This window comes from Silene latifolia, chromosome 5 (assembly GCF_048544455.1).
Source record: "Silene latifolia isolate original U9 population chromosome 5, ASM4854445v1, whole genome shotgun sequence".
Lineage (NCBI taxonomy): Eukaryota > Viridiplantae > Streptophyta > Magnoliopsida > Caryophyllales > Caryophyllaceae > Silene > Silene latifolia.
In genome coordinates, this window is record NC_133530.1 from 82,539,632 (window position 1) to 82,551,511 (window position 11,880).

Consider the following 11,880-nt stretch of genomic DNA (forward strand, 5'->3'; position numbering starts at 1 on the left):
CAAGGAACGTGATGATCTTTTGAAGGACAAAGATGATCTTGAAAATGAGATCTATGACCTTGTAGTTGAAGTTGTAGACTTAAAAGAAACAGTGTCTAAGACTCTTGTTGCTTCGACCACGATTTAGACAAGTTTAAAAGAAAGAGTGAATGGTTGGAAAATGAAAACGAGTGTCTTAAGAGTGAGGTTGTTTGTCTCAAGAATGAAATAGAAGATCTTCATGATAGGCTTACCTTCTTTCAAAAGGGTATGCCCGAATGTAGCACTTCTAGCTCTTCTCCTCATCTTAGATCCGATGAAATCGTTGATCTAAACCAAAGACTTGACAAGATGACATCTAAGTATGAAGAGTCTAAAGAAAAAATCATATATCTTGTGTCTAAACTCAATAACCACACCCATGACTTCATTGTTGAGAAAAGATTGTCAATAGAAAGTGATAACAATGATGAACTCAAGAGAGAAAAAGAAAAGAATTTGCATCTCCTCTCACGTGTCCATGACTTGACCAATGAACTTGTTAATGCTAAGAACATCACTGAAAAATGGGAAGGAAGTCAAACCGTGTTAAACTTCCTCACGAATCAAACCGAGAAATGTGATAAAGTTGCTGGTTTGGGGTTCAAATGGAACAGTCAGGATCGATCGTTGCATCCGTAAGCCTAAAAACGATTTTAGAGGAAGGAAGTATGTAGGTCTTCCCGAATACATCATTTGCAATTATTGTGGTGACAATGGTCATGTTTTTAATGGATGTACAAAACGATTTGATGACATTGACAAGAACACCAAAACATTAAAAGAAATGAACATTAAGAAAGACACCACAAGTTATGTTGATCACAAAAAGGGACCCAAATTCATTTGGGTTCCTAAACTCAAAAACTAATCTTGTGTAGGGCTTGGTGAGAGGCGGCCGCAATTGGTACTTGGATAGTGGATGCTCTCGTCACATGACGGGTGATAGAAGCCAATTCCTCTCACTTAAAGCGTATGATGGTGGCACGGTAAGGTTTGGTGACAACAAGAAAGGTGAAGTAATTGGTATTGGAAAAGTTGGTAAGTCATCCTTACTTTGTGTCGACAATGTGCGGCTTGTCAAAGGTTTGAAACATAATCTCCTTAGTATTTCTCAACTTTGTGATAAGGGTAATGTTGTTGAATTTCATGCTAATGTGTGTCGAATTTTTGATGCCACCACTAATGAACTAATACTCGAAGGAAGACGTGTCAAAGATGTTTACTTAACTAATTTGAACTCTCTATCCGGTCACACTTTGTCTTGCATGAGTGTAATGAACAATGATCCTTGGTTATGGCATAAAAGGTTTGGTCATGTTAGTACAAAAACTCTTAATACCCTTAAAAGACTTGATTTGGTTGAAGGCATTCCTAATATAAAATTTGAAATTGATAAAGTATGTGATGAATGTGCTAGAGGTAAACATGTTAAAAGTTCCTTCAAATCCAAAAGAATTATGAGTACATCTCAACCTTTGCAACTTTTACATATCGACTTGTGTGGACCAATGAGAACTAGAAGTAGAGGTGGTAGTCGTTATGTGTGTGTCATTGTTGATGATTACTCTAGGTTTGTTTGGGCACTCTTCCTAAGCTCTAAGGATGAGACATTTGATGAGTTTCTAATTTGGTTAAAGAAGATTCAAAATAAACTTGGTTTAAAACTTGTTTCAATGAGAACCGATCATGGAACCGAATTCGAAAACTCATCATTTGGTGCTTATTGTGATGACAATGGTGTAGACCATAACTTCTCGGCTCCTAGAACCCCACAACAAAATGGTGTGGTTGAAAGGATGAATAGAACCCTTGAAGGAATGGCTAGAACAATGTTATTAACTAGTAAGTTGCCTAAGAACTTTTTTTTTAAATGGCGGTAAATACCGCTTGCTACATTTATAATCGTGTCATGATAAGGAGTATTTTAAATAAAACTCCCTATGAATCATTACGTGGAAGAAAACCCAATATTTCATATTTTAGATGTTTTGGAAGCAAATGTTTTGTTCACAACAATGGTAAAAACAATTTGGGTAAGTTCGATCCACGAAGTGATGAAGGAGTATTTATTGGGTACTCCGATCATAGCAAGGCCTATAAAGTTTACAATAAACGAACCTTGTTAATTGAAGAAAGCATCCATGTCATTTTTGATGAATCTAGTGTGCTTGGACAGGTACAAAACATGGATGATGATGATGAGGATGAGGATGATGAATTTGAGATTGGTCTTGTTCGAAAAGACTTTGTGTTCACGGATGAAGAAGCTCCCAGCACTGAATTGCAACAGACACAGAGACTGCGCCATCAAAGGAGAGCAATTAGCAACTCGGGGGAACACGTAGTACTTCTGATTCCTCTCTGGAAGCAACAGACCCAACGATCGTTGCTTCTACCTCCGTAAATCAAGAAAAAACCAAAACAGTGAGGATGAAGAACCTTCCGGGCCAATGGAAACATCCACCGTGATGATGCGGTGAGGGGGAACAAGAAACCTTTGTTCCAAAGAAGTGGAAACATCAAAGCTCTCATCCACTCACTAATCTCACAAGTGATCTCAACTCGGGAATTCGAACAAGATCATCCGTCAACAAACTCGCTCACCTCAATGAGTATTGTGCTCATAATGCCTTCCTATCTCAAATTGAGCCTTCAAATGTAACGATCGCCTTGACCGATGCAGATTGGTGCTTGCCATGCAAGATGAGCTCAATCAATTCAAAAGAAATGAGGTATGGCACTTAGTCCCTAGACCGCCTAATCGTACCGTCATTGGTACTAGGTGGGTCTTTCGCAACAAGCTTGATGACTCGGGAGAAATTGTAAGGAACAAGGCTAGACTAGTGGTGCAAGGTTATAACCAACAAGAGGGTATTGATTACGATGAAACCTATGCACCGGTAGCTAGACTTGAGGCCATACGATTGCTTATAGCTTTTGCGGCTCACAAAGGCATTAAACTCTTCCAAATGGATGTCAAAACCGCTTTCTTAAATGGATATTTGGAAGAAAATGTCTTTGTAGAGCAACCACCGGGTTTTGAGAACAATGATTTGCCTAACCATGTTTTCAAATTAGACAAAGCTCTTTATGGTTTAAAACAAGCACCAAGATGTTGGTATGATAGATTGTCTAAATTTCTTATTGAGAATGGTTTTAAAAGAGGCTCCGTTGACAAAACATTGTTCTTGAAGCAACAGTCAGACGAACTGTTGGTTGTACAAGTATATGTTGATGACATTATATTTGGTGCAACAAATGAACTCCTTTACTTATATTTTTCGGAACTAATGAAATCGGAGTTTGAAATGAGCATGATGGGTGAGCTAGGATTCTTCCTTGGGCTCCAAATTAAGCAATCAAAGGATGGAATCATGATCCATCAACAAAAGTACATCAAAGAAATGCTTAAGAAATTTGGGATGACTAATGGTAAGCCTCATGATACACCCATGGTAGCCGGGTCCAAATTGGACAAAGATGAACTCGGTAAGAATGTTAGTGATAAGGTGTATAGAGGTATGATAGGTTCACTTCTTTACTTGACCGCAAGTCGTCCCGACATTCTCTTTAGCGTTTGTTTATGTGCTAGGTTCCAAGCAAATCCGAAAGAATCACATTTCAAAGCCGTTAAACGAATTCTTCGGTATTTGATTGGAACCCAAAATCTTTACCTATGGTACCCCTTATATTGTCCTTTTGATCTTATAGGCTTTTCGGATGCGGACTATGCGGGGTGCACGGTGGATAGAAAGAGTACCTCCGGAATTGCAACGTTCTTGGGTCCTTGCTTGACTTCTTGGGCCTCAAAGAAACAAAACACGGTAGCTCTTTCTACGGCCGAAAGTGAGTACGTTAGTGCGGCACATTGTTGTTCTCAACTCCTTTGGGTAAAACAACAACTCTTGGATTTTGGTATTATTTTTGACTCCATTCCTTTAATGTGTGATAATACGAGTGCAATAAATATTTCCAAAAATCCTATTCAACACTCTAAAACCAAGCATATTGATATTCGTCACCATTTTATTCGTGATCATGTGGAAAAAGGACATATTAAACTTATCCTTTGCAAGACCGAAAATCAAATTGCCGATATTTTTACTAAACCACTTGCAAGAGAACATTTTGAGAAATTTAGGCTAGAAATTGGGTTAATTAATAGCTTGTGATTGTTAGTATGAGTTCTACAAAATTCCTTAATTGATTAAATTAAATTTGGATATATGTTATTAAGTGTTCTAAGTGCATTGACATCATGTTTGGACCAAAAATTGACACCGTATTTGTGAGTCGGTAATCACTCAACCTCATATCTAAATTTACGTTTATTATATGCTACCTTGCGTTTTTATTTCGAGTGATTAAATTTGTCTAGTTGGGCCAACCACCTCACTTACCACATTTAATGGGCCATTTACTATCTCAACCCACCTTCCACGCCTACCCGTCCAAACATCCCAATCCACTAAACCCTTCATCTCCAAATCCACTAAACTCCCTCATCTTACCTACCTATTAACCCACCATGGTCAAGACATCCTTCAATACCCACATACCCATCAAACCAACAAACTTTACCTCACCACTTTAACATCACACCCACCGACATCCACAACTCCAACAATGACCCCAACCAAAATCTCCTACGCATTCCCACCTCAAACCTCAAACACGACTCCTTCAACAAACCCAGATCCACCAAACCCTCAACCATCACTGAACCCCTCTGACCCTCCATCATCCGACGACATTCCCATCTCCACAATGGTAGGACGGCGCACACGTGGTGGTCGGAAGAAAAGCTCTATTGTCCCAAGTTCTTCCTCCAACCTATGAGTTGTTGAAGATATTGAAGAAGAAACCGAGTTTGATTTAAATGAGAATCGACTAAGTCTCCGATTCCGGCAAGAAAAGCTAACAAAAGAAAGGAGAAAGCTTCTTCATCGTCGCAAAGGTCTATGTTCTACATATGTATCAAGAGATGATCGGGAAGTTGGTTAGAAAACGGAGATAGATGAAATTAAAAATTGAAGTTGTTTAAAAAAAAAAAAAAAAAAAAAAAAAAAAAAAACGGGAAGACAATATGTGAAATGTCAAAGTGATTATTGGAAACGAGATAGATGAAATTGAAAAATGCGACGGTCTTGAGAAAAGAAGGAAAGCAAAAATTTGGAAGAAATTGAAAGGAAGTCACAGTGTATGCCACTGTTGCTATGCTCAAAGGTCAAGATCAAATTTGTCAAGAATTTTCATGAAATGAGAGCAACATATAAGAAGTTGATGTTCCCCCATCACATGTCGTGTACTAAGGAAAATATGAGAAGTTGATGCTCTTTCATCATATGTTGAGAAGGTATATCGATGCATACCTTGGTGGGTTCAATATAACAAAATCCAATGCAACAGTTGAGATGACTGTGACTCGGCCCTTCATTGTCAAACCTCCACCTTTTTCAATCCTCTTCATTATCCTCCAAAATGATGACCAAACTTCCGCACCCCTAAATTTGCCCATAATCACACTTGTCTTTTGCCTTACATCTTTTGTCCCACCTTGTTGTGCCCTTCTAAGACTATTTTCCTTACTTGCTATTTTGATGCTTGGTGGTGTATGTTAAACTTTATTTAGCCGTGTTGAACTTTGATTAACTTATGTTTAATCTTTGTTTATGTTGACCTTGTTACCTTGTTACAATTACATGTGTCTTTTTGTGTTTTCTTGTGAAATATCTGCACTCTAATGCTTTTGACATCCCTATCCGTTTGATGATGTCAAGAGGGGGAAAAGGTAAACTCATGCTCTTAATCTCTTTGCATATTGATTAAACTAATGTCTTGTCTAACCTTCTTAGTCTTGAATCTTGTTTTGGGGCAATGTAAAATTGTCATGGTAGTTTGATTCTAACTTTTGCCTTAGGTAAGGTAATATTGTCCCTTCTATCATTTGATCTTGCTTGTTTAAAATCTTGAATTAAGGTGTTTACATTGCTTATACATTCGTTTGGGGCTTGTCATCATCAAAGGGGGAATTTGTTGGGTTCCTTATGTTGATGATAACATGCCCACTTGATTTGTGTATTCTTAGTTTACCTTTTCAGGATTAATGATGTAATCAAGCTTGGATTAAGAAGTGTTGAAGTTGTTAATCATCCATTGTAATAAGTCATGTGTCATCTAATGTACAAGCAAGAAAGTAGAGTATATTAGAGTAATAGAAACAGTCCAGACGACTGTTGCTTTCACACGCAAACAGCTGTTTGGATTATGCCACAACTTGAGAAACTTGAAGTCCCTTTTATCTTTCAAAAGCTTTCACGTGATTATCATTTTTCAAAGATAAAAATCAGATTTTTATTAAGGAGGTAGTATTCTTTAAAGAGTGGTTTGAATTATTTCAAAATGTTTCCTCTTTATGCAAATTCAATCCTTTGGTCTTTAAGAAAAGAAGAAATGCTTTTTGCCATATTTGTGTTTACTTGTCATCATGTGACTTGTCTCACATCCTTTGTTTTCTGATTTTGCATGAGCATTTAAGGTTATCCTTCAAACCTTCTTTCTCTTTTCTTACCTTTGCAAAAGACCCCTTTTTGGTGCAAGTTTTGGGTGGTTGCAAATGGTCTTCACATGTGAGGTCTTTGACCCTTCAAAACCCTAGCAACCCCCTCACTCACCTCCTCTATATAAACCGTGTGCCTCCTTCATAAATCCCCAAGACTTTTCTGAAATAATTCTTTCATCTTTGCAAATTGTTCTTAAAGCTTAAAAGTTGTGTTTATTTGCAAAAACCTTTAAAAGTCTTCAAGTGTCTTTCAGTTTCTACAGTCGTGGCTACTGTTGCTTTTCTATACTAAACTCTCTTGCTTAAAAGTGTTGATCTTGTAAAAGTTGTCCACCTCTATTCTTTGTTAAGAATGTGTTAGTGGAAACTTGATCCTTTACATTTTAAGTGTGCTAGTAGAGTTTAGGACGGAGTAGTCTTTAACTCTTGACAACCGGAGTAGGTTGTGAGTTGGCAACCGGAGTAGGTTGTGAGTATTGAGTTCTAGGACGGAGTAGTCCTTTAACTCTTGGCAATCGGAGTAGATTGCGAGTTAGCTTGTCATAAGAACGGAGTAGTTCTTGTACTAGCTTTGCAACCGGAGTAGGTTGGCGTCTTTTATTACAAGGGTCTTTTAGTTTTCGGAGTAGATCACTAAAGGAAAGTAATAAAAAGTAGATTGGACGTAGGCACTTGAGTTTCTTGCCGAACCAATTCAAATATCTCGTGTTCAAGTGCTTATTTCATTTCCGCTGCCTTTTTACTTTGTTTGTTTGTTTCGCTTAAACTTAGAAGTAACAGTTCATCACACTGTCGTATTTGGCCTCGCGAGAATACTCCACAAACCGAGACAAATAGATACAAATCGAACGATTGTTGCTTTCATACTTCAAAGAAACATTCATCGTGATACTTGTTCAATCTTTCAATATTATTCAAAGTATCATCTAATCTCTTTTGTTTACTTAACTTACTTTAATCCAATAAAGTTGAAGTTAAAATTTTTAAAAGAGTACCTAATTCACCCCCTCCCCCTCTTAGGTACTTGAATCCATAAACTCAACAATTGGTATCAGAGCCTCGTGCTCTTGATAGAGGCTAATCCCCTTAGAGTTTGATTCGTGGGTAATGGATTCCGAGAAACACTCCAAGATCCCGGTCTTTACCGGTTCGAATTTTGGTTGGTGGAAACTCAAAATGGAACATTACATCAAAAGTATCGATTATCAATGTTGGAACATCATCCAAAATGGACCTCTTGTCATTGAGGAAACCGATATTCTTAACGGTTTCACCAAGACAAAAGAGGAAAGAAATTACAATGAGAACGACTTCAAGCTTGCCGAAAAGAATTCCAAAGCAATGTCGATTCTTCAACGTTGTGTTGGTGAGGGGGAAGTTAGTCGAATCTCCGGATGTCCTACGGCAAAATCTATTTGGGATTCCCTTGTACTTGCATATGAAGGGACGTCCCAAGTAAGAAAACACCGTATTGACCTTCTCATGCAACAATATGAGATGTTTAGAATGTCAAAGGACGAGTCTTTAAATAGTTTTTCTTCTCGTTTTTCTTGTATTATTAATGAGCTTAATAGTCTAGGAAGGAATTTCGAGTCCGAGGACACCATTCGAAAAATCCTTCGTAGTCTAACTCCTAAGTGGCAACCTAAAGTCACCGCCATAGAGGAAGCTAAAGACTTGTCAACCCTATCTCTTCATGAACTAATGGGATCACTAATGGCTCACGAGTTTAACCTCGATAAGCATTCTAGTGAGTCATCAAAGGGAAAGAGTCTCGCCCTCACATCTTCTCCAAGTGATGAAGAAGATGAGGAGGAAGACGAGTTTGCTATGTTCACAAGAAACTTAGCCGGGTTGGTCAATGGACAAGGTAATAAAAAGTTCACTAATAATTACTCGAAAAAACGCTTTCCTAAGAGACGACCTACTTCCACCGTGGGATGCTTTAAATGTGGTGACGAAACTCATCAAATTAAAGAATGTCCCAAGTGGGAGGAAATCAAATCTAAGGAAAGAAGAGAAAAGGTTAAAAAAGACTATAAACATAGAGTCATGAGTGCTATATGGGGAATGTCCGACTCCGAGGAAGATGAGGAACTCATCGAGGAGGAACTTGAGGCTAAAATGTGTCTTGCAAATCATGGTAAAGAAAAAGTCTCAAAAACCTCAAAACTTGAACATTTAAGATGCCTCATGGCTAACCCCGACGATTCCGACTCCGATTCCGACAACGAGGTAAATCATCTAAAGGCCAAGGCTAGAACTTACTCCAAAGAGAAAGTATGTAAGCTTCTTGATCATCTTCTTGATAAATGTCGGTCTCAAAATGATAAGCTTGATATAATGCAAAATGAGATTGAGGAAATTGCTCAAGTGAACTTTAATCCTTAAAAAATGAACTAAAAGCAACAGATCAAAGTCACTGTCACATCTGAGGCATATAATGAAGTCAAAAGAGTCAACAAGTTAAACAAACATTTGACTAAAGAACTTGAGCGTCTTAGGTTGATCCCCACGGATGTCTCGACCTTGAAAATGTCAACACTACCTTGGTGATGCAAGTTTCCTCTCTAACCAAGGAACGTGATGATCTTTTGAAGGACAAAGATGATCTTGAAAATGAGATCTATGACCTTGTAGTTGAAGTTGTAGACTTAAAAGAAACAAAGTGTCTAAGACTGTTGCTTTCCGACCAAGATTTAGACAAGTTTAAAAGAAAGAGTGAATGGTTGGAAAATGAAAACGAGTGTCTTAAGAGTGAGGTTGTTTGTCTCAAGAATGAAATAGAAGATCTTCATGATAGGCTTACCTTCTTTCAAAAGGGTATGCCCGAATGTAGCACTTCTAGCTCTTCTCCTCATCTTAGATCCGATGAAATCGTTGATCTAAACCAAAGACTTGACAAGATGACATCTAAGTATGAAGAGTCTAAAGAAAAAATCATATATCTTGTGTCTAAACTCAATAACCACACCCATGACTTTATTGTTGAGAAAAGATTGTCAATAGAAAGTGATAACAATGATGAACTCAAGAGAGAAAAAGAAAAGAATTTGCATCTCCTCTCACGTGTCCATGACTTGACCAATGAACTTGTTAATGCTAAGAACATCACTGAAAAATGGGAAGGAAGTCAAACCGTGTTAAACTTCCTCACGAATCAAACCGAGAAATGTGATAAAGTTGCTGGTTTGGGGTTCAAATGGAACAATCGACGACCGTTGCATCCGAAGCCTAAAAACGATTTTAGAGGAAGGAAGTATGTAGGTCTTCCCGAATACATCATTTGCAATTATTGTGGTGACAATGGTCATGTTTTTAATGGATGTACAAAACGATTTGATGACATTGACAAGAACACCAAAACATTAAAAGAAATGAACATTAAGAAAGACACCACAAGTTATGTTGATCACAAAAAGGGACCCAAATTCATTTGGGTTCCTAAACTCAAAAACTAATCTTGTGTAGGGCTTGGTGAGAGGCGGCCGCAATTGGTACTTGGATAGTGGATGCTCTCGTCACATGACGGGTGATAGAAGCCAATTCCTCTCACTTAAAGCGTATGATGGTGGCACGGTAAGGTTTGGTGACAACAAGAAAGGTGAAGTAATTGGTATTGGAAAAGTTGGTAAGTCATCCTTACTTTGTGTCGACAATGTGCGGCTTGTCAAAGGTTTGAAACATAATCTCCTTAGTATTTCTCAACTTTGTGATAAGGGTAATGTTGTTGAATTTCATGCTAATGTGTGTCGAATTTTTGATGCCACCACTAATGAACTAATACTCGAAGGAAGACGTGTCAAAGATGTTTACTTAACTAATTTGAACTCTCTATCCGGTCACACTTTGTCTTGCATGAGTGTAATGAACAATGATCCTTGGTTATGGCATAAAAGGTTTGGTCATGTTAGTACAAAAACTCTTAATACCCTTAAAAGACTTGATTTGGTTGAAGGCATTCCTAATATAAAATTTGAAATTGATAAAGTATGTGATGAATGTGCTAGAGGTAAACATGTTAAAAGTTCCTTCAAATCCAAAAGAATTATGAGTACATCTCAACCTTTGCAACTTTTACATATCGACTTGTGTGGACCAATGAGAACTAGAAGTAGAGGTGGTAGTCGTTATGTGTGTGTCATTGTTGATGATTACTCTAGGTTTGTTTGGGCACTCTTCCTAAGCTCTAAGGATGAGACATTTGATGAGTTTCTAATTTGGTTAAAGAAGATTCAAAATAAACTTGGTTTAAAACTTGTTTCAATGAGAACCGATCATGGAACCGAATTCTAAAACTCATCATTTGGTGCTTATTGTGATGACAATGGTGTAGACCATAACTTCTCGGCTCCTAGAACCCCACAACAAAATGGTGTGGTTGAAAGGATGAATAGAACCCTTGAAGGAATGGCTAGAACAATGTTATTAACTAGTAAGTTGCCTAAGAACTTTTGGGCCGAAGCGGTAAATACCGCTTGCTACATTTATAATCGTGTCATGATAAGGAGTATTTTAAATAAAACTCCCTATGAATCATTACGTGGAAGAAAACCCAATATTTCATATTTTAGATGTTTTGGAAGCAAATGTTTTGTTCACAACAATGGTAAAAACAATTTGGGTAAGTTCGATCCACGAAGTGATGAAGGAGTATTTATTGGGTACTCCGATCATAGCAAGGCCTATAAAGTTTACAATAAACGAACCTTGTTAATTGAAGAAAGCATCCATGTCATTTTTGATGAATCTAGTGTGCTTGGACAGGTACAAAACATGGATGATGATGATGAGGATGAGGATGATGAATTTGAGATTGGTCTTGTTCGAAAAGACTTTGTGTTCACGGATGAAAGAAGCTCCCAAAGATCAATTGCAACGGATACGTAGACTGTCGCCATCAAAGGAGAGCAGAACTCGGGGGAACACGTAGTACTTCGATTCCTCTCTGGAAGCAACAGACCCAACGATCGTTGCTTCTACCTCCGAATCAAGAAAACCAAAACAAAGTGAGGATGAAGAACCTTCCAGGCCAATGGAAACAATCATCGTGGATCGATGCGGTGAGGGGGAACAAGAAACCTTTGTTCCAAAGAAGTGGAAACATCAAAGCTCTCATCCACTCACTAATCTCACAAGTGATCTCAACTCGGGAATTCGAACAAGATCATCCGTCAACAAACTCGCTCACCTCAATGAGTATTGTGCTCATAATGCCTTCCTATCTCAAATTGAGCCTTCAAATGTAACAGTCGCCTTGACTGATGCAGATTGGGTGCTTGCCATGCAAGATGAGC